Genomic DNA, 25,717 nt, shown 5'->3' with positions numbered 1-25,717 from the left:
AACTGCTTGAATGGAATCCATGGTCTGTCCACTTGCTGGTTGTGGAATTCTAAGCAATTTAACTTGCTGGGCTTCAGTCTCTCCTCTGCAGAATGGACTCACCGCATAGGGTTACTGTAAGGTCCAAAGAGATGATGCCTGGGACAGAGTGAGCAGTACATACATGCTGTGATTATATTAATAACACTGTAATCTGTACCTGCCCCTACTTAGGTTGGTTTTTCCCCTGTCATGTAAGCCCCCATTCTGCCTGTGTCACCCATGATGACGGCATGAATTTCCCACAGGCCTCTGGTTCTCTTCAGAGGTTTGCCACAGGGCAAGACATGCTTGGTGTCGTGGTTGGAAAGTGTTTAAACACAGAGCCAGGAAGAGATCTGACTCCTGCTCATTGAGGTGAAAGCCTCCTGTCTCTTTCTTCATTGCGCAGTGATTTTCTTATCATGGGCAAGATGCTGTCCCAGAAATACTTCACAGCACAGTAGTGTCTAGGAGGCTTTTCAGGCGGTGCCAGTGGTAAAGAACCTGCCTGCAATGCAGGAGACATAATGAGAAGTGGGTTCGATCCCTAAGTTGGAAATATCCCCTGGAGGAGGGCCTGGAAACCCACTCTAGTATTCTTGCCTGGAAAATCCCACAGACAGAGGAGCCTGGTAGGCTACAGTCCGTGGGGTCTCAGAGAGTTGGACATTACTGAAGTGACTTAGTACACATGCACAGTGTCTAAAGTGAAATTCTATTGTGTATGTGTTCCCTCCCTGAAACCAGGGAAGAGCCAGGGCTGCAGAAAGAGTGGGAGCAGGAGGGGAGGGCACTGTACAGACATTACTCATATGCTCTTCATTGTAAAGACTGCTGAAGTCATGATCCTTGCCCCTGTGTTTTAATAAAATAGCCTCAGTGGCACATTTCCTCAAAACCTGCAGGCAAATCACACTGATTCAGACCAGATGGACTTTGTAAAATGTCAGCATTTTTGACTTTGCATTCAATTCAAAATATTTTCTAATTTCCCTTGTGATCTCTAGTTTGACCCATGGGGTACTTCCAGCAATCTTTCTTTTATTGATTTCTAGCTTAATTTCACTGTGGTTAGAAAATATACTTTGATGTCAATTATTTTTAAATTGCGAAGTTTTGTTTTTTGGGTCCAGGTTATAGTGGGGTATATTTCATGTGCACTTGAAAAAGAGTGGCTAACCACTCGTGGGTGGAGCATCTTATAAAGATCAATTAGGTGAAGTTGGCTAATAGTTTTGGTCTTCTCTATCTTTCCCATTTTTCTATCTGCTTATTCTTTCTTGCTACTAGAGAAGAGTCTTGAAATCTCCAACTATAATTATAGATTTCTCTAGTCTATCAGTTTTTATTTTAGATATATTCAAGCTCTGTTATTGCGTGCTACACATTTAGAATTGTTATGTCTTCTCAATAAAATTATTTTTTATCTTTACGTAATGTACCTCCTATCCTTGGTAATATTTCTTATTTTTTAATATATCCAGCATTCTTTTGATTTATCCTTCTTTATCCTTTTACTTTTAAACAATTTGCATCTTTATATGGAAAGTATGTTTCTTATAGGCAGCCTACAGTTTGATCCAGCTTTTTAATTCAATCTGATAATCTCTGACTTTTACTAGGGTTGGCTTAGACTGTTTATACTTGATGTAATTATTGCTATGTTGGACTTACATCTATTATCTTGCTAGTTGTTTTCCATTTGTCACAACTTGTCTTCATTCCTTTTTTCTCTTTTTCTCTCTTCTTTTCTTAATTTAGTATTTTAAATTATTTCATTTTACCTCCACTAAAACCATCTTAATTGAAAGTGTTCTCATACATACTGAAGTCTTTTGACATACTGATTCATTTGATGCATTATATATTTTTTTCAAGCACTGCTGCTGCTGCTGCTAAGTCGCTTCAGTCGTGTCCAACTCTCTGTGACCCCATAGACGGGGGCCTACTGTCTCTGGGATTCTCCAGGCAAGAACACTGCAGTGGGTTGCCATTTCCTTCTCCAATGTATGAAAGTGAAAAGCGAAAGTGAAATCGCTCAGTCATGCCCGACTCTCAGCGACCCCTTGGACTGCAGCCCACCAGGCTCCTCCGTCCATGGGATTTTCAAGCACTAGGTTTTATTTATTCATAGCTGTGCTGGGTTTTCGTTTGTTGAGCAGACTTTTCTCTAGTTGTGGTGAGTGAGGGCTCTAGCTGCAGTGGCGTCTCTTGTCATACTCTTGTAGAGAACAGGCTCTAGGGCACAGGCTCAGTGGTTGTGGCACACAGGTTTAATTACTCCACGGCTTGGGCGATCTCTCCAGATCAGGGATCGAACCCAAATCTCCTGCATTGGCAGGCAGATTCTTTACCACTGAGCTACCAGGGAAGCCCTATTTTTAATTTTTTTTTTTTGGCTGCTCTGGGTCTTTGTTGCTGCGTGTGGGCTTTCACTAGTTGCAGCGGGGACTTCTCCCTAGTTACTGTGTGTGGGCCTCTCACTGCCATGGCTCCTGTTGCAGAGCTTGAGCTCTAGGTGCAGTGGGATTCAGTAGTTACAGTGCTGGTGTTCAGTAGTGGTGGTGCACAGGCCTAGTTGCCTTGAGGCACGTGGGAGCCTCCCAGACTAGGGATCAAACCTGTGTCCCTCGCACTGGCAGGCAGATTCCCAACCACTGAATCATCAGGGAAACTGCCCCCCTTCCCGCCCCCGCCTTTTTATTTTAATTGAAATAACAGTGGACTTTGCAATCGACCAAACCTGAATTTGAAACCTGACTCTGCTAACCTGACTGGCCATCTGGCCTCTGTCAACTTAATCTCTACAGGATTCAATTGCCCCATTTGTAAAAGTGGATAATCATTACTACTCTTCTGAGTACAGTAAAAATCAAATGAAAAAATTTTACAGTATCTAATGCTTACTTTTTAAAAAATGCACAATTTGAGAGTTGTAAATTAAGTTTTATTTGGGGCGAAATGAAGTAATGCTCAAAGTTCTCCAAGTCAGGCTTCAGCAATACGTGAACCGTGAACGTCCAGATGTTCAACCTGGTTTTAGAAAAGGCAGAGAAACCAGAGATCAAATTGCCAACATCCGCTGGATCATCGAAAAAGCAAGAGAGTTCCAGAAAAACATCTATTTCTGCCTTATTGACTATGCCAAAGCCTTTGACTGTGTGGATCACAATAAACTGGAAAATTCTGAATGAGATGAGAATACCAGACCACCTGACTTGCCTCGTGAGAAATCTGTATACAGGTCAGGAAGCAACAGTTAGAACTGGACATGGAACAACAGACTGGTTCCAAATAGGAAAAGGAGTACGTCAAGGCTGTATATTGTCACCCTGCTTACTTAACTTCAATGCAGAGTACATCATGAGAAACACTGGGCTGGATGAAGCACAAGCTGGAATCAAGATTGCTAGGAGAAATATCAATAACCTCAGATGCGCAGGTGACACCACCCTTATGGCAGAAAGTGAAGAAGAACTAAAGAGCCTCTTGATGAAAGTGAAAGAGGAGAGTGAAAAAGTTGGCTTAAAGCTCAACGTTCAGAAAACTAAGATCATGGCATCCGGTCCCATCACTTCATGACAAATAGATGGGGAAACAGTGTCAGACTTTATTTTTGGACTCCCAAATCACTGCAGATGGTGACTGCAGCCATGAAATTAAAAGACGCTTACTCCTTGGAAGGAAAGTTATGACCAACCTAGACATCATATTAAAGAGCAGAGACATTGCTTTGCCAACAAAGGTCCGTCTAGTCAAGGCTATGATTTTTCCAGTAGTCATGAGAGTTGGACTGTGAAGAAAGCTGAGTGCAGAAGAATTGATGCTTTCGAAGTGTGGTGTTGGAGAAGACTCTTGAGAGTCCCTTAGACTGCAAGGAGATCCAACCAGTCCACTCTAAAGGAAATCAGTCCTGAATATTCATTGGAAGGACTGATGTTGAAGCTGAAACTCCAATACTTTGGCCACCTGATGCGAAGAGTTGACTCATTTTGAAAAGACCCTGATGCTGGGAAAGATTGAAGGCAGGAGGAGAAGGGGATGACAGAGGATGAGATGGTTGGATCACATCACCAACTCAATGGACATGAGTTTCAGTAAACTCCGGGAGTTGGTGATGGACAGGGAGGCCTGGCATGCTGCGGTCCATGGGGTTGCAAAGAGTTGGACACAACTGAGCGACTGAACTGAACTGAGGGGTATAGCCCAGGAGATAATATTTCAGGTAGCTCTGAGAAATTGCTCCAAACAAGAAGGGGAAGATCAGTATATATGTGATCTTGATGAAGGGAAAGTATATGAAATCAAGCACATAGTTTTACAGAAGGTTTCTGCTCGTCACAAATATCACCATGAAGGAATTCAGTGCTTTTCTAGATATGAGGAGGTGGTAGAATTGGGCTCATAAAACCAGCTCCTGAAAATATCTAACTATCTTAAGACCTGTCCTGCCAGTTTTTCCAGAACACAATGTGCCTCATTTCTGCTCTCCACCCTGAACTCCCTTCAAAGGGTGTTGAAAATCAGCAGCTGCAGCAACACATAATTTAATCCTTGTAGATGACAAGTGCCCATGGCAAGTGACAATTTCCCACTGATTCTAGCATAGGTCTGGAACACAATAAAGGATTAATTAATGCTATTTACTTTCATTGTATTTGTTTTCTACACAGCTCTGTTTCTAAAAGAGATTTGATCTTTATTAAGGAAGCAAATACATGCATGTGTGTTCAGTTGCTCAATTTGTTCTACTCTTCTCCATCCCATGGACTGTAGCCTGCCAGACTCCTTTGTCCATGGGAGTCTCCAGTCAAGAATTCTGGAGTGGGTTGCAATTTCCTGTGTCCCTGGAGGGAATCTTCCCGACTCAGGGATTAAACCTTGCATCTTCTGCATTGGGAGGTGAATTCTTTGCCACTGAGCCACCTGAGAAACCAAAAGGAGCAAATACCTGGCCTATTTACCACCACTCCTGTATCTTCTTCAAGCCCAGCATAGATGTTGCTAACAAATCACAGTGCTGTTTTAAATAAACAGCGCGTCCTTCCTTTTTGCTTTTTAATGTGTAATCTTCCCTACTGTGTCCATCAGTTAGAAATGGGCCAAAATATAGAATCCATCTACCACCAAGGACTAATCAACCCTAAAGTCTTTTCAATACATTTATCATTTTAGTTGGGTTAAATCCCCTCTTCCTCTGATGACTTTTTATCTTTATTTATTAAACATTTTGCTAACGTATTACAAGGGAAAACTTTAGTTAGTTCAGCTCCAGTGATTTCAAATGCTGAATCAATGAAGGTTTTATTTGGTGTCTGTGAAACCAGACACCGAAGAAGAGACGGAGGAGAAAGTAGAGTTGTTGGCCAGATGTCAGGGGCAGGACCTCAGGCAGGCCCATCAGGCTCCGTTTAGAGCCTGACACAAGCATGTGATGAGGGCGTGGCGTCTCGTGATGGGCACCAACTATTCCTCCTGGGGCCTCGGGTGTCACTTGGCTACAGATGGACAAAGAACAATCTGTCATTTGCTTTGGAAAAAGCCTTGACCTTGCACCATAGCAAAGCACCCAACAGTCCTCGTTCAGCTGCTTCTCCCCCACCCAGCCCTGAAAATAAAGCCTTCCTGTTAATGGTGCCAGGCTGTGTGCCATTCCAGGGACTTGCTGGTGCCCAGAGACAGATATACAGCTCTGTCCCCTAAGGATCCTGAGTTTACTGGATGGGGACCAGCCTGGTCAGTGGCGCCACCGCTGCCCTCCTTGTAACCCCAGGAAGGGCCTATCTTATAACAGGATTCAGTTATTATTGAAGAAAACATCAGCAAGGGAACAAACTCACTGCCTGGAGGGAGATTAGGAGAGAGCCCTGGAACCCCGGCTCGACCTCACTCCACAAGACACCTGCGTCCTCCTTCATGCTTTTCTTTCTCTCTTATTTCTTCTACTCTCCCTGTCATAGAAGCCTACAGAATGAAACCAAGCAGGACACTGTGGGGTTCCTGGGGCCTGGAAGCCTTTCCGTATCTTCCGTTTTTTGTTTGTAGGTCAAGGGGTACATATAAAAATACCTTTGAGCTCTTCTGCAGAACTAAAACCCACAACAAATGGAAGATGCTAACCACTTGAAGTCATCTTCAGAGAAAATCAAGAGACACCTTGTAGTCTCTTAAACCACAGAAGCTCACCAGAAGATCACCTAGCCAGATTAAAAAAGGAAAACGCGCCCTGCACACACCCTGATCCTTATCAGCAACCTCACCCTTGAACTATGGCTACTGATTCTTTGCAACCCCATGGACTGTAGCCTGCCAGGCTCCTCTGTCCATGGAGTTCTTCAGGCAAGAATACTGGAGTAGGTTGCCATTTCCCTCTGCAGGGAATTCTTCCCAACCCAGGGATCGAACCCAGGTCTCCTACATTGCAGGAGGATTCTTTACCATCTGAGCCACAATATAAAACTCCTCACAAAATGCCCCCAGGTTAGGACACACAGATTTTGAGGCAGTGCCTTCTGTGTCCCCCTTTGCCTCGCAAAGGAATAAAGCTATTCTTTTCTACTTCACCCAAAACTCTTTCTCCGAGATTTGATTCGGCATCGGTGCATAGAGGTCATTTTAAGCATCAGTAACAGCATGCAGGGGGGTGAGATTTCTGGACATTTCCCTTATTATGTGTAGAGTGTTCTATGCTTTCCCCAGTTTGCACCATAATGATAAAGGGGAAGAGTGTCTACTCCTCATACACTCCTATGATTGGGCAGATGTGACCAGAACCCTTACAAATAAATGAGAATCCAGAAAGAGTGCCTTCTCTTCTTATTTATCACAGACAGGACTTCTTTCTCTGGCATTTACTATTTAAAAATTGTTTTGGTCCAAACGTATAAGAATGCAAAAAAATAAATTAATGCATAGATGGATGCATACACACAAACCAAGATTCTTTTTTTTAATATTTATTTTGATTTATTTGGTTGCACTTCCATCCTGTATTTCAAATCCTAAAAGATGATGCTGTGAAAGTGCTGCACTCAATATGCCAGCAAATTTGGAAAACTCAGCAGTGGCCACAGGACTGGAAAAGGTCAGTTTTCATTCCAATTCCGAAGAAAGGCAATGCCAAAGAATGCTCAAACAACCGCACAATTGCACTCATCTCACATGCTAGTAAAGTAATGCTCAAAATTCTCCAAGCCAGGCTTCAGCAATACATGAACCGTGAACTTCCAGATGTTCAAGCTGGTTTTAGAAAAGGTAGAGAAACCAGAGATCAAATTGCCAACATCTGTTGGATCATCGAAAAAGCAAGAGAGTTCCAGAAAAACATCTATTTCTGCTTTATTGACTATGCCAAAGCCTTTGACTGTGTGGATCACAATAAACTGTGGAAAATTCTGAAAGAGATGGGAATACCAGACCATCTGACCTGCCTCTTGAGAAACCTGTATACAGGTCAGGAAGCAACAGTTAGAACTGGACATGGAACAACAGACTGGTTCCAAATAGGAAAAGGAGTACATCAAGGCTGTATATTGTCACCCTGCTTATTTAACTTCTATGCAGAGTACATCATGAGAAACAGTGGGCTGGATGAAGCACAAGCTGGAATCAAGATTGCCGGGAGAAATATCAATAACCTCAGATATGCAGATGACACCACCCATATGGCAGAAAGTGAAGAGGAACTAAAAAGCCTCTTGATGAAAGTGAAAGAGGAGAGTGAAAAAGTTGCCTTAAAGCTCAACATTCAGAAAATGAAGATCATGGCATCTAGTCCCATCATTTCATGGGAAATAAATGGGGAAACAGTGGAACAGTGTCAGACTTTATTTTTGGGGGCTCCAAAATCACTGCAGATGGTGACTGCAGCCATGAAATTAAAAGATGTTTATTCCTTGGAAGGAAAGTTATGACCAACCTAGATAGCATATTAAAAAGCAGAGACATTAGTTTGCCAACAAAGGTCCATCTAGTCAAGGCTATGGTTTTCCCTGTGGTCATGTATGGATGTGAGAGTTGAACCATAAAGAACGCTGAGCACAGAATTGATGCTTTTGAACTGTGGTGTTGGAGAAGACTCTTGAGAGTCCCTTGGACTTCAAGGAGATCCAACCAGTCCATCTTAAAGGAAATCAGTCCTGAGTGTTCATTGGAAGGCCTGATACTGAAGCTCAAACTCTTCAATACTTTGGCCACCTGATGGGAAGAGCTGACTCATTTGAAAAGACCCTGATGCTGGGAAAGATTGAAGGCAGGAGGAGAAGTGGACAACAGAGGATGAGATGGCTGGATGGCATCACCGACTCTATGGACATGAGTTTGGATAAACTCCAGGAGTTGGTGATGGACAGGGAGGCCTGGCATGCTGCGGTCCATGGGGTTGCAAAGAGTTGGACACGACTGAGCGACTGAACTGAACTGAACTGGGTCTTAATTGCAGCATATGAGATCTATTTCACTGATCAGGGATCAAACCCCGGGCCCCCTGCATTGGGAATGTGGAGCCTTAGCCACTGGACCACCAGAGAAGTTCCACACACCAAGATGATTACTCTGAGTTGTCAGCGGTGCTTTTGAAATCTTTCTGCAAAGCAGAGGTACAACTTAAACCCATGACCTCTGAGTTCTTTTGCCTCAAATACTGGATCATGTTCGTGTCTATCTAGAAATGTCACCGATCTGTGCCAACTTGACTTAGGCAAAGTAATAATGGTAATGTATAATGACAGTCCCCTTGCCCCTGGATCCAATAGAAACTGTCATTCTCTAGACCTCCTCTCAGCCTCACCTCAGAACTTCTCTCCCCTCCCCTCTTTATTCAAAGTTCACTTAAGTGTCTGGGTTTCTGGGAGCCTTTGGTGATTCCTGGCGGCTCAGACGGTAAAGCGTCTGCCTACAATGCCTACCATGTGGGAGACCCGGGTTCAATCCCTGGGTCAGGAAGATCTCCTGGAGAAGGAAATGGCAACCCACTCCAGTATTCTTGCCTGGAAAATCCCATGGATGGTGGAACCAAGTAGGCTACAGTCCACAGGTTCGCAAAGAGTCAGACACGACTGAGTGACTTCACTTGGGGATTCCTAGGGAAAAAATCATCAATCAGGCTCTGTTCCATGGCAGTTTGCACCTGAAACATGCCTTCTGTTATGTAATATTAAAATAAACTCATTGTCTTCTTTTTCTTGTTACACTGTGAGATCTCTAAAGGCAGAGAACAAGAAGTAGTTTGTCATTCCAAAGGCCTAGCTACATCCTCAATAATGGTTACTTGAACTGAATGGAATTTATTTGAATTGAGTTAAAATGGTTCATTAACTCAAAATTTGGATATGACTCTATCTGTGGCTCAGCTGTAAAGAATCTGCCTGCAGTGTGGGAGACTTAGGTTCGATCCCTGGGTTGGGTAGATCCCCTAGAGAAGGGAAAGACTACCCACTCCAGTATTAGTCCATGGGGTCACAAAGAGTCAGACACAACTGAGTGACTTTCACTTTCATTTCACAGTATGACAGGAAGCCTATATGATAATATATCTGCAGTATCAAAAGAACAGGGAGCAAATATTCTCATGCACCATGTCCAAGTTTGCTGCCCATGTGATTGTACATGTGTACTGTGGGCAAGACGGCCACGTTGAATGCACAAGATTTATAATTGTGAGAGACAAGAATGTGATAGAGTGAGGCAGTTTTGAAATGATGGCAAAAATACTGTGTGAGATGTTTTGCATAGACACCATGTATTGTTCACAGAGTTGTCTCAAACTAGAACCATAAATTTAACCGTAAGTTTGAGACAGCCTTAGAAAAGATTCATGGATCCCCTCCAGGTACATGTTCGAGAAGTTTTACTATCCTTAGTGGTCAACCAATAATCACACCCTTCTCAGGACTTTGCCTGCATCATCTCATACTGTCCTCCCCACAACCTCATGAGGCAGACAGTATTGACCTCTCGCTTCATAGATGGGCAAATGGAGGCAGACTGAGGGTAAGTCAGGCTCATAGATATTAAGTGGCGAAGCTGGGATCTAAACCCAAGCTAATTCCAGAGTCCACAGTCTCTATATTCCAGGTGTTAAACACAGCTACCCAGTACAACTAATCTACCTCTAGCAAACATGTCCTTGCTTGCATGCATGCTAAGTCACTTCAGTTGTGTCCAACTCTGTGTGACCCTATGGACTGTAGCCCACCAGGCTCCTCTGTCCATGGGATTCTCTAGGCAAGAGTACTGGAGTGGGTTGCTATGCCCTCCTCCAGGGGATCTTCCCAACCCAGGCATCTCTTATGTCTCCTGCACTGGCAGGCAGGTTCTCTATCACTAGTGCCACCTGAGAAGCCCAAACATGGCCTTAGATTAGATCCAAGTTAATCCAAATTACTGAATGTTTACCTCTTGATTCACCAACTTGATGGACATGAGTTTGAGCAAACTCCGGTAGTTGGTGAAGGACAGGGAAGCCTGGCATGCTGCAATCCATGGGGGTCACAAAGAGTTGTACACGACTGAGCAACTAAACTGACTGACCTCTTGATTTCCAGTTGTGTCTTTTGTGCAAAAAAGATATTTAGCACTCTATAATCACACCATGAATATTTGAAGAGGGTTCTAAAGTTCTGAGTTTTATTTCTGAAGTTTAAATTAGCTTAATTTTCCTCCCAGAGATTTCCCTTCTTTTCCTGTTTTATAAGTCACCCACATTTTTCAGGGCACATCTTAATTTTTTTTTTTTTTTTTAGATAGACTTCCAAATTATGAAGGCCCAAACTGGATAGGAATATTTTCCAGTTAAGGCCTGATCAAGGCCATATGTGGGAAAAGTATTCAGTTTTGCTTATCTTTCCTCATTAACATTCCAGCATCATGTTGTTTTATGTTCTCAATAGTTTCTCTACTGCTGACTAATTCTGTGCTAGTGATATAGTTGCTAACTTTGAAAATCTCATCATAATTTTTTCACTATAGCTCTTGTGAGCCATTTCTCATCTTGTATTTGCGGTATGCCTCATTTTTTAAAAAAATGTGTCAAGGCCAATTTAAAAGGGTCATGGTGAGTTAAGTTCTCACTATTTAGGATGTTAGCAACTCCACCTAATTTGGTATCAGCCACCAACACAAGATACTTATTCTCAACTCTATCATTTGGGTCACTGATAAAGTATTTATATAAGTCTTTTCCCGTAAATATGTTTTTCTGGTTTCCAGATTGCTTGGGAGTGTTGAACTGAGTTCACGTTTTAATCCTTTCCAAGAACTATACCTGATTATCTGAGCTTTTTGTTGACTTCTGAAAAAAAAAATCATGATTTACTTCCAAATCTGAAGAAATACTGATGTTTGACCACTGTCAGTTCCTGGAAGACAACCAGAATTGAATTTATTCTAAATACAGGAGGGACAGCAATGTTCTTTGGAAGCAAAAGCTTGGCCTGTATATCTGGAACTTCTTGTGAGGGCTCTGCTCTCATTTTATTTCTAGATTGGCATTCCTTTTAGTTATTGCTAAACAGAGAAAAATTACAATCTGGTAGCAAGCCAGCACGGAGAAGGCAATGGCACCCCACTCCAGTACTCTTGCCTGGAAAATCCCATGGACGGAGGAGCCTGGTAGGCTGCAGTCTATGGGGTCGCTAGGAGTCAGGCACAACTATGTGACTTCACTTTTACTTTTTCACTTTCCTGCATTGGAGAAGGAAATGGCAGCCCACTCCAGTTTTCTTGCCTGGAGAATCCCAGGGATGGGGGAGCCTGGTGGGCTGCCGTCTATGGGGTCGCACAGAGTTGGCCCACGACTGAAGTGACTTAGCAGCAGCAGCAAGCCAGGGCAACTATAAACTTAAGGATTGGAAGTCTCTAAACACAGGTTTTTATATTGTTTACTTTATATATTGTGTCCTAGAAAGGAGAACACAGGCCTTCTTTTATAAAGGAAATTTTATGGCTTTTTCTTTGTTTTCATGTTTGCAGGGTCAACTGATGCATGGCTCGTGCCAATAAATCCCAGACCTGGAGAACCACCTGGAGAGTTTGGAAAATTCACAGGACCAACTTCTCCTTATATTTCCTGAATCTCCATCTTGTAGGTGGTGTGTTTTTTGAATGTTTCTGTTTTCCCCTAGTTTTATTGAGATGTAATAAACATACGGGTTTCCCTGGTAGCTCAACTAGTAAAGAGTCCACCTGCAATGCAGGAGACCTGGGTTCCATCCCTGGGTTGGGAAGATCCCCTGGAGAAGGGAATGGCCACCCACTCCAGTACTCTGGCCTGGAGAATTCCATGGACTGTATAGTCCATGGGGTCGCAAAGAGCTGGACATAACTGAACAACTTTTACTTCACTTTCAAATATATGGCACTGCACAAGTTTAAGGTATACAGCATAATGACTTGACTTACATACAACATGAAAGTGTTATCACAGGTTTAGTGACCATCCATCCTTTCATGTAGCTACAAAATTCAAGAAGTGGAGAAAAGTATTTTTCCCTAGTGATGAGAACTCCTAGGATATACTCTCTTAATTTTTACATATAACATACAATAGCGTTAATTACATTTATCAGGTCATACATTACATTCCTAGTACTAATTTATCTTGTAACCTGAAGTTTGTAACTTGACTACCTTCATCGAGTTCCTGGCTTCAGCCACCCTACCCACCCCCCCTCTTCCACCTCTGGTAACCACAAATCAGATCTTCTTTCTTATGGGTTTGTTTATTCATTTTTGAAGTACAATATTTTGACCTACAACACTATGTTAGTTCCTGGTGTACAACATATTGATTTAATATTTCTATATATTTCAAAATGATAAACAAAAAATAACCACCATGAGCAGTCTAATTACCATGAGTCACCATACAAAATCTCAGGGTCTCTGGCTGTGGGACTCAAGGTCCCAGAGCTATTGCTGGCCTGCTGGTAGGTGGGGTCAGATCTGGACAGCTGGCCACAGGGCCGGGGTCCCGGGACTAGCGCTAGCCCTCTAGTGGGTAGAGCTGGGTCCCAGGACCTCTGGCTGTGGAGCCTTGGGAATCCTAGAGTTGATGTCGGACTGCTGGTGGGCACGGCTGAGGCTTAGGGAGGCCCAGGGCTGGTACCCATTGCCCTCTGCCCATTGATGGGTGAGCCTTTGTCCCAATGCTAGTAAGCCCAATGACGGGCAGGGTGGGTCCCTGGGTGGCTGGGGGCTCAGAAGAGCCTGGGAGAGTTGACATCCTGGTGGGTGGGTCTGTGTTCCAGTCCAGCTAGCTGTTTGGCTTGGGGCATCCCAGGACTGGTATTGGGTAGGTCTGAGTCCTGGGCTCAAGAAGGAGGATTCCAAAATGTCAGTTGCCAGCACCAGCATCCTTGAGACAGATGAGCTCCCAAAATGACTGCTGCTAGCGTGTCCCCAGGGGGAGACTCACTTGTCTCTTGTCTCTTCGGAAGGCTCTCCAAGGTCAGCAGGTCAGATGACCCAGGCTCCTTTCAAATTCCTGCTTCTTCCCTGGGTCCCAGCATGTGAGATTTTGTATGTGCCCTTTAAGAGTGGAGTCTGTTTCCCACAGCCCTGTTGATCTCCTGAGAGTAAGCCCCACTGGTTTAAAGCCAAATGTTCTGAGTGCTCATTTGCCCAGTGCAGAACCCTCTGGCTGGCACCCAAAGCAGTGTTTGGACCCTTTACCTCTTGGGAAGAACCTCTGCAATTGTGATCATTCTCTCATTTGTGAGTTGCCTACCTGCGGATGTGGGTCTTGACTATACCGTGACTTCACCTCTCCTGCCCATCTCCTTGTGTCTCCTTTATATTTTTAGCTGTAGTTCTATAAAGTTGTTCTATAAAGAGCTATAATTTTGGTGTGAATGTGGAAATAAATGAGCTCAGGGTCTACTTCGGAGAAGGCAATGGCCCCCCACTCCAGTACTCTTGCCTGGAAAATCCCATGGACGGAGGAGCCTGGAAGGCTGCAGTCCATGGGGCCTCTTAGAGTCGGACACGACTGAGCAACTTCATTTTCACTTTTCACTTTCGTGCATTGGTGAAGGAAATGGCAACCCACTCCAGTGTTCTTGCCTGGAGAATCCCAGGGATGGGGAAGCCTGGTGGGCTGCCGTCTATGGGGTCGCACAGAGTTGGACACGACTGAAGCGACTTAGCAGCAGCAGCAGGGTCTACTTACTCTGTCATCTTGGCCACACTTTTGCAGGTGGTATTGAGATATGGGGGAAGGACATCTCTATTTTTTAAAACCTCCCCAAACTGCTTAAATCATTTATAGTTAATCTACGTAATGAAGCAGTCATTTGAAAAGGGAATAAATCTACATGTACAGATGCAGAAAGATCTTTCATTAGCCACACAGACTGTGAAGTAAATTCCCATTTGACATGAAATTTGTCCTAAATTTTTGATGTTTATATATACTTATATACATACACTTCCCTGGTAGCTCAGAGGGTAAAGCATCTGCCTACAATGCAGGAGACCCAGGTTCAATCCCTGGGTTGGGAAGATCTCCTGGAGAAGGAAATGGCACCCGACTCCAGTATTCTTGCCTGGAAAATCCCATGGACAGAGGAGCCTGGTAGGCTACAGTCCATGGGGTCTCAAAGAGTTGGATACGACTGAGTGACTTCACTGTCACTTTCATATACATACACTTACAATGTATACTGTGTACATTAAGATGCATCACCAGAGGTACCTGTTAATCAGAAAGAATACCACATGTAGTACCAGAACACCTGTTCCTAATGTAATCAGTGAGATGATGGGTTGTGGGGAAGAGAGAGGGTCCGTCCCAGGGGAGGAACCTGGAAGCCTAGCATCTCAGGGGGGCTGGGAGCAGTGCTTATTTATCAATACCAACTGGCACGGAAGTATTTCATCATTTTCATAACTGGATGGGGTTTAGTCTCACATTTTCATTCATAAAACAATCCTGGAGGTATTCCTAATAACCTGAAATAAGCAGTCTATCAACCAACGCTGGCTGATTCAAGTAGAAAGAGAATTTACTAGGAGCATATTAGGTAAAATTACCAAGAAGACTCAGAAAATATCAAGAATTAAAGAATGGGCAACCAGCCATAACCACAGACAAGACTACACTGCTGAACCAGTCCAGCGAGGCCCCTGCTGCCACCACCCCTGGTCACTGGAGGCTGCTGCTGGCACCGCACCACTTGCAGACTTTGGGACAGCACTTCACACATCATCATTTGACATCACCTTTCCCTCTCAGTGGACTGTGATCCCCATGAGCGTAGGAACAGCATCTTATTAATCTCCCAATTTCCAGTCCCCACTTCAGTCCCTGGCATAGAGGGAACAAAATGTTGAATGAAATAAATGAGCAAATAGAATTTAATTTGAAACGAGTCGCCAGCCCAGGTTCAATGCATGATACTGGATGCTTGGGGCTGGTGCACTGGGACGACCCAGAGGGATGGTACGGGGAGGGAGGAGGGAGAGGGGTTCAGGATGGGGAACACGTGTATACCTGTGGCGGATACATGTTGATGTATGGCAAAACCAATACAATATTGTAAAGTAATTAACCTCCAATTAAATAAAATAAATAAATTTATATTTAAAAAAAAGAATTTAATTGCCAGGTATTAGACTAATATAGGCAGAGAGGGTGAGAATTGTATCCACTGTCTGTGTCACTTTAGAGCCTCAGAAACGAACAGGTATACATGTGTTTTTACCCTTCATTCCTCCATTATGGTTGGTTGAATGTGGCTTCAACAAAAACACATGGCTTGGGTTTCATGGTAGATTCATTTCTGCCTCTTTCTTTAAAGTGAGCATTCTTTTTCACAGAGATTTGTAAAAAACCACGGTGTCACGAAGTTGTTATCTTAATTTCAAATGTAAGAGTCCAGACGAAGTGATTTAGGAGTCAGTTGTACCTGCATCTTTTAGGACTTCTGTTTCAATTGCCTACACACATGAAGGAATATCCAGCCATATCTCTGAGCCTTTCCTAAGCAAGCAACTCAAAACCAAATACGGTTCATGTCGACCAAAATCCTGGAGAGAGGAAGAAGAAATAAACCCTACCTGAAGACCAGCGCAGTGATTTTCATAGTAGCCACAAAAAGCCAGAAGTAGAGAACACATATCAGAATTCAGTCTCCACTGGACCTGCAAATACCCTATATAACTCTGCCAAGCTTCCAGGCCATGAGAAGAGTTGGAAGATGAAGGATAACAACATGATAACGACAATCACGATACAAAAATAGTAGATGGTCTTTTATTTACTTATGATTGTATACTATCCACTCACAGAAAAAGATCTGATACAATTAATTATAAAAAGTATAAGCTTAGAGAAATGAAAATTTATGTTCAAACAAAAACTTGTACATAAATGTTGATAGCAGCTTTATCTGTAATAGCTCCAAGCTGGAAACAACTCATATGTCCTTAGAAGGATGAACTAAACAAGCTGTGGTACATCCATATCACAGGATATGACTCAGCAATAAAAAGAAACAAATTAGTTTTCTTTATTTTTATTTTATATTGGAGTATAGTTGATTTCAATGTTGTGTTGGTTTTAGGTGTACAGCAAAGTGATTCAGTTATATATTTGCATATATCTAATTTTTTCAGATTCTTTCCCATATAGGTTATTACAGAGCCTTGAGCTGGGTTCCCTGTGCTATACAGTAGGTTCTTATTGATTATTTATTTTATATATAGTAATGTATATATGTTAGCCCAAACTCCTAATTTATCCTTCTCTCCTACTTTCCCCTTTGATAACCATAAATTTATTTTGTCTTGTAAATAGTTTTACAGAAGAGTCTGTTTTGTAAATAGTTTCTGTCTTGTAAAAGTTCATTTGTATCATTTTTTTTAGATGCTGCATATAAGTGATATCATATGGGATTTGTCTTTGTCTGTCTGACTTACTTCACTTTGTATGATAAACTCTAGGTCCATCCATGTTGCTGCAAAAGGCATTATTCCCTTTATGTCCAAGTAATATTCTACTGTATATATTACATCTTCTTTATCCATTCATCCATCCCTGCCTTGGCTATTGTAAATAGCGCTTCAAAGAATGCATTATTGATACATGCAACATCCTGGATGAATTCCCAGAAATTATGTTGAGTGAAAAAAACCAATGCCCAAAAGTTAGCTACTGTGTGACTCCATGTATATAATATTCTTGAAATGACAGAATTATAGAACTGGAGGACAGATTAATGGTTGTCAGGGGCTGAGGGTGGGGACAGGAAAGAGGTATGTGGTGATAAACAGGCAATGTAAGGAATGGAATGTTTTGTATCTTGACTGGATCAATATCAGTATCCTGGTTGTGAAACTGTACTATAATGTGCAAGACACTACCACTGAGAAAACGGGGTAAAGGGTTCACAGGATCCCTCTGTACTATTTCTTACAAATTCATGTAAACCTGCCACAAAATTTCAAAATTTTAAAATTTAATTTTAAAAAGGAACAAAAGAAAAAGATATAAGCAACACAAAATTGGGAAGATAGACAAAAAAAATCTGAGAGACTGAAGCTCTAAGTTCTTATGATTAAGCAGCAAATTTATTTCTGTGCTTCCTTGAAGCAAAAGATAAAGAGCAACCCATGATAAGTTAAATAGTCTTGTTCTGTGATGAAAGAAATCACAGAAAAATTTTAGAAGAGACTGTCTTTTCCCTGGCAGTCAATTCTAGAAGAGAAATGAACTTAATCTTAAAATAGAACCTACAGGGCACAAAAAAACATCTACAGAATTGAAGCTGACTCAGAGCTCCGGTGCTGTTAATTTTTTAATCCTTGATGATCCATGACTTGGTTAAGAAATCTTAGAGAAAAAAAATGATACAACTTTCCCAGCTGGTCTTACATAGAAGTGGAGTAGATGATCACCAAAAAGTGTGGCTTCAGGGAAACCAAAAAGGCTTCCCAGCGCAGCTATGTATTCCCTTCCTATGCAGTGTCTGAAAGTCCACCATTTAGAATGCACTTTGGCTAAGTGTTTTGGCTAAGTTAGTTTACTGAAAATTCAGAGACTGTACCTTGCTCAAGTAGTACACACAGAAGGGGGCTCTGGGCATCTAAGGTAATCAAAAGAACTTGGGGAAAGAGTGTCACACCCTCTGATTTCCCTCCCGTGACTCCAGTTGCCTTTCCTATTAAGAGCAACCCCCAACCCTTGCTTCACATCCCAGCCCTCAAGGTCTCAGCTCCTACAAACATCCCCTTCCTCTACCGGATAGTCTGTATCAGACACATTCCAGACTCCATTCTCCATCTCCCACCCTCAGCCCATCTGCTGTCTCTAAAAAGCCGAAATCCAAGAGAAGCCAACAATAAAACTGCACCCCCTTGGTCCTGCCTCTCCTCACGTATGCTGCTGCATTTCTTTCCTCCCCTTCACAGCAAACCTTGCATTGTCCATGCTCGTAGTATCCACTATCCACTTTCCCACCTGAGCCCACTTCAAGGGGGCTCCACACCTTAAGTCTGCACAGTTGTCCTCCCCGTCCCCAAGTCTGATGGTCGCCTCTCTCTTGTTCTCTGATTCCTTCTGCAGCATTTCTACCCAGCTGCCTGCTTATTTCATGTCACAATTTTTCCTCTGGTCTTCCATGACTTTTCCTCTTGCCTCACTGGCTGGTGGCACATTCTGAAGTTGAGTTTTGTGGCTGGAGCATGGAAGGGTTTGCTGCCTGTTGCTTGCTCCTCCTCTAACCCCTCTCAGCTGGAGAGTGATCTAAGCTGGTCCTTTGTCTTCTCCAGCTTCATTCTCCTTAGGTCATCTTACCCAGGCCCACAGCCAGTTACCTCCAAATCCGTATCCCCAGCTCTTCCCAGAACTCCTGATCTCTACATCCAAAGGCCAACTCATATCTGCATAGATGGCTGGTTGACATCTCAGATTTAACATTCCCAAATAGAATTCAAGATTTTTGCCCTCAACCCATTCCTTGTACACTCTCCCCTGTGGAAGCACTAAACACCCAATTGCTCAGGTCAAAAAGTTTAGAGGTTTCCTTGCTTTCAGTTTTCTCATCCTTGACATCCAACCCACCAAATCCTGTCACCCCTTCCTTATCTGGAACCCATCCCTAGTTCAAGTGGCCATCTTCCCTCTCCAGGGCCGCCTCTGTAGCCTCTAATGGGCTTCCCAGCCTTCACTCTCCATCCTCCACTCCAGCCCCGTTTTCCACACCATGGCCACAGCAATCCTTTCAAATGAAATTGGATCATATTACTCCTTTGCCTAAAAATTCTCCATCTGATTCCTATCCCAATTAGATAAAGTCCCAACATCTTGCCACAACCCACAGAGCACAAACCATCTATTCCCTGCTGCTGCTGCTGCTAAGTCACTTCAGTCGTGTCTGACTCTGTGCGACCCCACAGACGGCAGCCCACCAGGCTCCGCTGTCCCTGGGATTCTCCAGGCAAGAACACTGGAGTGGGTTGCTATTTCCGCCTCCAATGCATGAAAATGAAAAGTGAAAGTGAAGTTGCTCAGTCGTGTCCGACTCTTAGCGACCCCATGGACCAGGCTCCTCTGTCCTTGGGATTTTCCAGGCAAGAGTACTGGAGTGGGGTGCCATTGCCTTCTCCCTAACTCCCTGCTAACTCCCTCTTAATCCATCCTCTGTCAGGAGAGGGCTCCGACTCTGTGGAAGGGCACAGACTATGTCTGCCTTGTCATGGAAGTATCCTTAGGGCTTTGTGCAGAAGTACACAACAAATATTTGTGAAATAATTAAGCAATGAGTTGGGCTTCCCTGGTGGCTCAGACAGTAAAGAATCTGCCTGGGATGTAGGAGACCTGGGTTCAATCCCTGGGTCAGAAAGATCCCCTGGAGAAGGGAATGGCAACCCACTCCAGTATTCTTGCCTGGGGAATCCCATGGACAGAGGAGCCTGGAGGGCTAGAGTCAGACATGACTTGAGTGACTAACAATAAATAAATGCAATAAAATAAAAGCAATGCTTTAGTAAGACAAACGGACAATTCTAAACTGGTAACAACACCTCTGTAACTCAGGATCCTGGCTTGAAAAGCCAGCAGTGTAACCCCCATTCTTCCTGGTTTGCTGTGAGAACTAACGAAAAAGTTTTCTCCAGCTCTAAAACCCACGCACTTGTTCTTTAATGGGTACGTGTTAGTGTGCGGCGCGCGATGGCATTCAGGGCTCCCGGCGCTTTCTTCTCTGTGCACAGCGACACAAGACTGTCTAGTCCTCAAGCAAACGCTCCATTTGTGCCTCATAGGTCTGCATCAGTGTGTGATTATCGGCCATGCTGAGGCATGTGTGTGAAGGAAAAAGGCTGCATGTGGGGGAGGAGATCATTAGTAAAAGCAGCAGCGTGCGGAGAGGAAGCTGCACGTTGATCCAGAGTCAGTGGGCTCAGGGAAGTCACATGGAAGAACTCAGGCCGCTGAAGGAGGAAGCAGCTCTAAACCCACTGCCCTGCTGTGGCAGGGTCTCAGGTTGATCCCTGCTGTGTGGGCATGTCATTGATTCACTGCTTTTTGTTACTGCTTTCCTTTTCTGGAAGGTATGTTTTGGTGGTTCACACATGGTTTGGTCTGCACTCATTGTAAAGTAACAGGACTGGGGAAGATGGTATAAAAATCACCCTGCAGTCACATACAGAGAGTTGATACCTGCTTGTTTTTTTCTCGATTTCCTTTCCACTGCCTGCCTTTTTTCCCCCTTCTATAAATATTTAAGTTAATGGCTCTAAAAATGGATGGAGTGTTAGAAAACAGTAACACCAAAACAAATTTACCAAATATTCTTCAATATCAAATATCTCCTTAGTAAATTTCCCTTGTACATGTACATATGTATACACACATTATATATAGTATGTGTCTCTTAAACTGTCTTATTCAAATTAGGATGCAAGCAAGGACCTTAGATGTCTTCTAAGTCTCTTTTTTTAACCTAAAGTTTCTCTCCCCTTCCTTTATTACCCTTTTCATTTATGGAGGTTATTTTTCATGTATATGTATGGCTGAGTCCCTTCGTTGTTCACCAGAAACTATCATGACATTGTTTGTTAATTGGCTATGTGTTTGCATGTGTGCTAAGTCGCTTCAATTGTGTCTGACTCTGTGCAACCACATGGACTGCAGCCTGCCAGGCTCCTCTGTCCATCAGATTCTCTAGGGAAGAATACTGGTTACCATGCCCTCCTCCAGGGGACCTTTCCCACCCAGGGACTCGCACAATCGGCTATACCCCAATACAAAATAAAGTTTTTTAAAAAGGGTATTTTTTTTCTGTAGAGTTTCATGCATTTAAAATTTTTCTGATGCAAACTCTGTCCTACTATTTAGCATATTTCTCCTCCCTTGAATTTCCTATAAATCAAATGTTAGATATAGAGGCTCAATCTGCTTTGGGTTTTTTTTGGCAGGAACACCTCAGGTGGTGGTGTATCTTCCCATCTGGGCATCTGAGGACCAGATGTCTCTCATGATGTTAACCACTTCTGATAATCATTGTGGGGACTCATTATTCCATTAAGGTTTTGCAAGATGGTAAGATTCTAACTCTATCAATCATTCCTTCTACATTTTTTACCTGAAATATTTCTATACAGAGAAGTTTGTCCCTCAATCAACCATTTGGGTTGCCCTGAGTTACACCTGGCTTGCCAGATGGTGCTAGTGGTAAACTGTCCACCTGCAGATGCAAGAGACGTGGGTTTGATCCCTGGGTCGGGAAGATCCCCTGGAGGAGGAAATGGCAACCCACTCCAGTATTCCTGCCTGGAGAATCGGAGGAGCCTGACAAGCTACAGTCCATAGGGCCACAAAGAGTCAGACACAACTGAGCATGCATGCGTGAGGTACACTGTGAAAGAAAGCAACGCCTGCCAGGGAAAAGGTCAGTTCAGTTCAGTCGCTCAGTTGTGTCCAACTCTTTGCGACCACATGGACTGTAGGCTTCCCTGTCCATCACCAACTCCCAAAGCTTGCTCAAACTCTCGTCCATCAAGTCAGTGATGCCATCCAACCATCTTATCTTCTGTTGTCCCCTTCTCCTCCTGCCTTCCATCTTTCCCAGCATCAGGGTCTTTTCTAAGGACTCAATTCTTCACATCAGGTGGTCCAAGTATTGGAAAAGAGGCAAATTTAAATGCAGTAGCCACGCTGCTTGATAAGAGTGTTCATAAGAGCGTTGGTTCAGGAGGAGGTGGAGAGACCAGTGGACGCGAGAAGTTTCCACTCCTCTCCAGGATCCTCATTGTTTCTGCACAGATGATTCTGAGCTGACTCATTGCTGAGGCTGTAATCTCCAGGTCACAATTTCACCCTACCTGCGTGTTCCCTGCTGTTGTTATTAAGCTTCGTCCTGACTCTGTAGGTCAGCTCTGAGGACAAGAAGTTTATGCTATACTTGAGTCCCTGATAAACCTTGCAAGGCACTGAGCCCTGAGTAGATTATCAGTAAATGACTGATGACCGTCTGTAAATTCAAGAAAAGTTCTTTATTTTATCACTATCATAAGCATCCTCAAAAGCACTTCTGAAGTGTTTCTCTGGTCACAGAGTTGCATGGAAAGACAGTTTCACCCTTCAATAAGCTTTTATTTTTTTTTTGTTCGGAAGTGACTTTTTTTAAAGTCCTTATTGAATTTGGTACAATATTGCTTCTCATTCATGTTTTGATTTTTTGGCCAAGAAGCATGTGGGATCTTAGCTCCCAACCAGGGATCGAACCCTCACCTCCTTCATTGGAAGGCGAAATCTACACCACTGGACCACCAGGGAAGTATCCACACTTAAATGAGTTTTAAATCAGTGATGGACAACACCATCACAAGTTGACATGAAGGAGTCAGATACCTGAACCAGCCCTAAATGTATACACAAAATACACAAATATACTCAAAAGGTAATCTGTTACTGCCAAATTGCCTTCCAAAGGCTCATACCAGAGTATACTCTCCCATCAGTGTATGAGAATGCCTACTTCCCCACCCACTTGCCAAGATGAAACATTATCACTTCTTGGACTCTTTGTCAATCCTAGAAGTGAAAATGGAATCATATGTTCTAACTTATACTTCCAATCAGTAGTGAGAATGAATGCCCTGTCACATCAGTCATCTGTCTTTCTCCTTTCGTGACTGATGCCTATTCATAACTTATGCTCTACGCACTCCAGAGCACTCTGCACTGTACTCTGCCGGATGAGGTAGACATCATCACTCTGCAAGAAATCAGGGACACTTCTGGGGAAAAAAAAATCTATTGTTAAAAAAAACAGAAAATACATGTTTCAAGAAAAGCCACACATAATCCTACTTCTCAGAGAGAATCACTATTAGTAATTTAATTCTTTTATTCCAGACTTTCAACCTATATAATGATATGTGGTTTTTACACACATGAGATTTTACTATCTGACAGAAATGGTATGGACCTCATGGAAGCAGAAGATATTAAGAAGAGGTAGCAAGAATACACAAAAGAACTGTACAAAAAAGATCTTCACGACCCAAATAAACATGAATGTGTGATCACTCCCACTCACCTAGAGCTGAACATCCTGGACTGTGAAGTCAGGTGGGCCTTAGGAAGCATCATATACGAACAAAGCTAGTGGAGGCGATGGAATTCCAGTTGAGCTCTTTCAAATTCTAAAAGATGATGCTGTGAAAGTGCTGCCCTCAATATGTCAGCAAATTTGGAAAACTCAGCAGTAGCCACAGGACTGGAAAAGGTCAGTTTTCTTTCCAATTCCAAAGAAAGGCAATGCCAAAGAACGCTCAAACTACCACACAATTGCACTCATCTCACATGCTAGTAAAGTAATGCTCAAAATTCTCCAAGCCAGGCTGAACTTCCAGATGTTCAAGCTGGTTTTAGACAAGGCAGAGGAACCAGAGATCAAATTGGCAACATCCATTAGATCACTGAAAAGGCAAGAGAGTTCCAGAAAAACATCTATTTCTGCTTTACTGACTATGCCAAAGACTTTGACTGTGTAGATCACAATCAACTGTGGAAAATTCTGAAAGAGATGGGCATACCAGACCATCTGACCTGCCTCTTGAGAAACCTATATGCAGGTCAGGAAACAACAGTTAGAACTGGACATGGAACAACAGACTGGTTCCAAATAGGAAAAGGAGTACATCAAGGCTGTATATTGTCACCCTGCTTATTTAACTTATAGGCAGAGTACATCATGAGAAACAGTGGGCTGGATGAAGCATAAGCTGGAATCAAGATTGCCGGGAGAAATATCAATAACCTCAGATATGCAGATGACACCACCCTTATGGCAGAAAGTGAAGAAGAACTAAAGAGCCTCTTGATGCAAGTGAAAGAGGAGAGTGAAAAAGTTGGCTTAAAGCTCAACATTCAGAAAATGAAGATCATGGCATCTGGTCCCATCACTTCATGGTAAATAGATGGGGAAACAGTGGAAACCGTGGCTGACTTTATTTTTCTGGGCTCCAAAATCACTGTGGATGGTGACTGCAGCCATGATATTAAAAGACACTTACTCCTTGGAAGGAAAGTTATGACCAACCTAGACAGCATATTAAAAAGCAGAGACATTCCTTTGCCAACAAAAGTGTGTCTAGTCAAGGCTATGGTTTTTCCAGTGGTCATGTATGGATGTGAGAGTTGGACTATAAAGAAAGCTAAGCTCAGAAGAATTGATGCTTTTGAAGTGTGGTGTTGGAGAAGACTCTTGAGAGTCCCTGGGAATGCAGGGAGGTCCAACCAGTCCATTCTAAAGGAGATCAGTCCTGGGTATTCATTGGAGGGACTGATGTTGAAGCTGAAACTCCAATACTTTGGCCGCCTGATTTGGAGAGCTGACTCATTTGAAAAGACCCTGATGCTGGGAGGGATTGAGGGCAGGAGGAGAAGGGGACGACAGAGGATGAGATGATTGGATGGCATCACTGACACAATGAACATGGGTTTGACTGGACTCTGGGAGTTGGTGATGGACAGGGTGGCCTGGTGTACTGCGGTTCATGGGGTTGCAAAGAGTTAGACACAACTGAGTGACTGAACTGAACTCAACAGCTTTTTGTGAACTGTTTTCCTCTCAGGAACTTTTGCAATTTCTTCAAAGAATGACAAATCAATAAAAGAAAAACAGAGTCCATTAATAGAAAAATAAGCAAAGGATATTAATAGGTTAATGATCAGGTTCTTGTGTTCATATTGTTTTTCTCCTACCACTACCAGCCTGGGGAGCTTCCCAGGGGACTCAGTGGTAAAGAATCTGCCTGCCGACACAGGAGATGTGGGTTCCATCTTGGGTGCGATAGATCCCCTGTAGAAGGAAATGGGAACTTGCTCCAGTATTCTTGCCTGGGAAATCCCATGGACAGAGGAGCATGGGGTCAGAGTTGGGCACAACTGCACCCACACAGCACAGCGGCATACCAGGCTGGTGGGTCAGAAGTTACTGAGACAGATGGAACTCCTATCATAAGTACCTAAAAAAGTGTTTCAACAGGTTTAACTGGGATCTGCAAAGCATTCTGAGATTCTGAGTCAGAAGATGGACAAATAGATTTTATCAACTAAGAACAAACACCTAGAGACCATTCACCTTGACCTAGAATTTATGATAAGGTACTGTTATTTTTATTATCTGATACTAGAACATAATTCCTTGGGTTGGGCAATGCGTTTACTCCAAGAAATTCATACATC

The 25,717-nt window shown here is 43.1% G+C and overlaps 1 non-coding gene across 1 annotated transcript; it reads left to right on the top strand.

Annotated features, from left to right (window-relative positions):
* Nucleotides 1-14,448: 14,448 nt before the first annotated feature.
* On the top strand, nt 14,449-14,520 carry TRNAC-ACA (transfer RNA cysteine (anticodon ACA)). Its single transcript has one exon. It is a non-coding gene; the product is annotated as a tRNA-Cys (tRNA).
* Nucleotides 14,521-25,717: the final 11,197 nt, after the last annotated feature.

This window comes from Budorcas taxicolor, chromosome 10, assembly GCF_023091745.1.
Source record: "Budorcas taxicolor isolate Tak-1 chromosome 10, Takin1.1, whole genome shotgun sequence".
NCBI classification, from domain to species: Eukaryota; Metazoa; Chordata; class Mammalia; order Artiodactyla; family Bovidae; genus Budorcas; species Budorcas taxicolor.
This window is presented reverse-complemented; position numbering and strand designations above follow the sequence as displayed.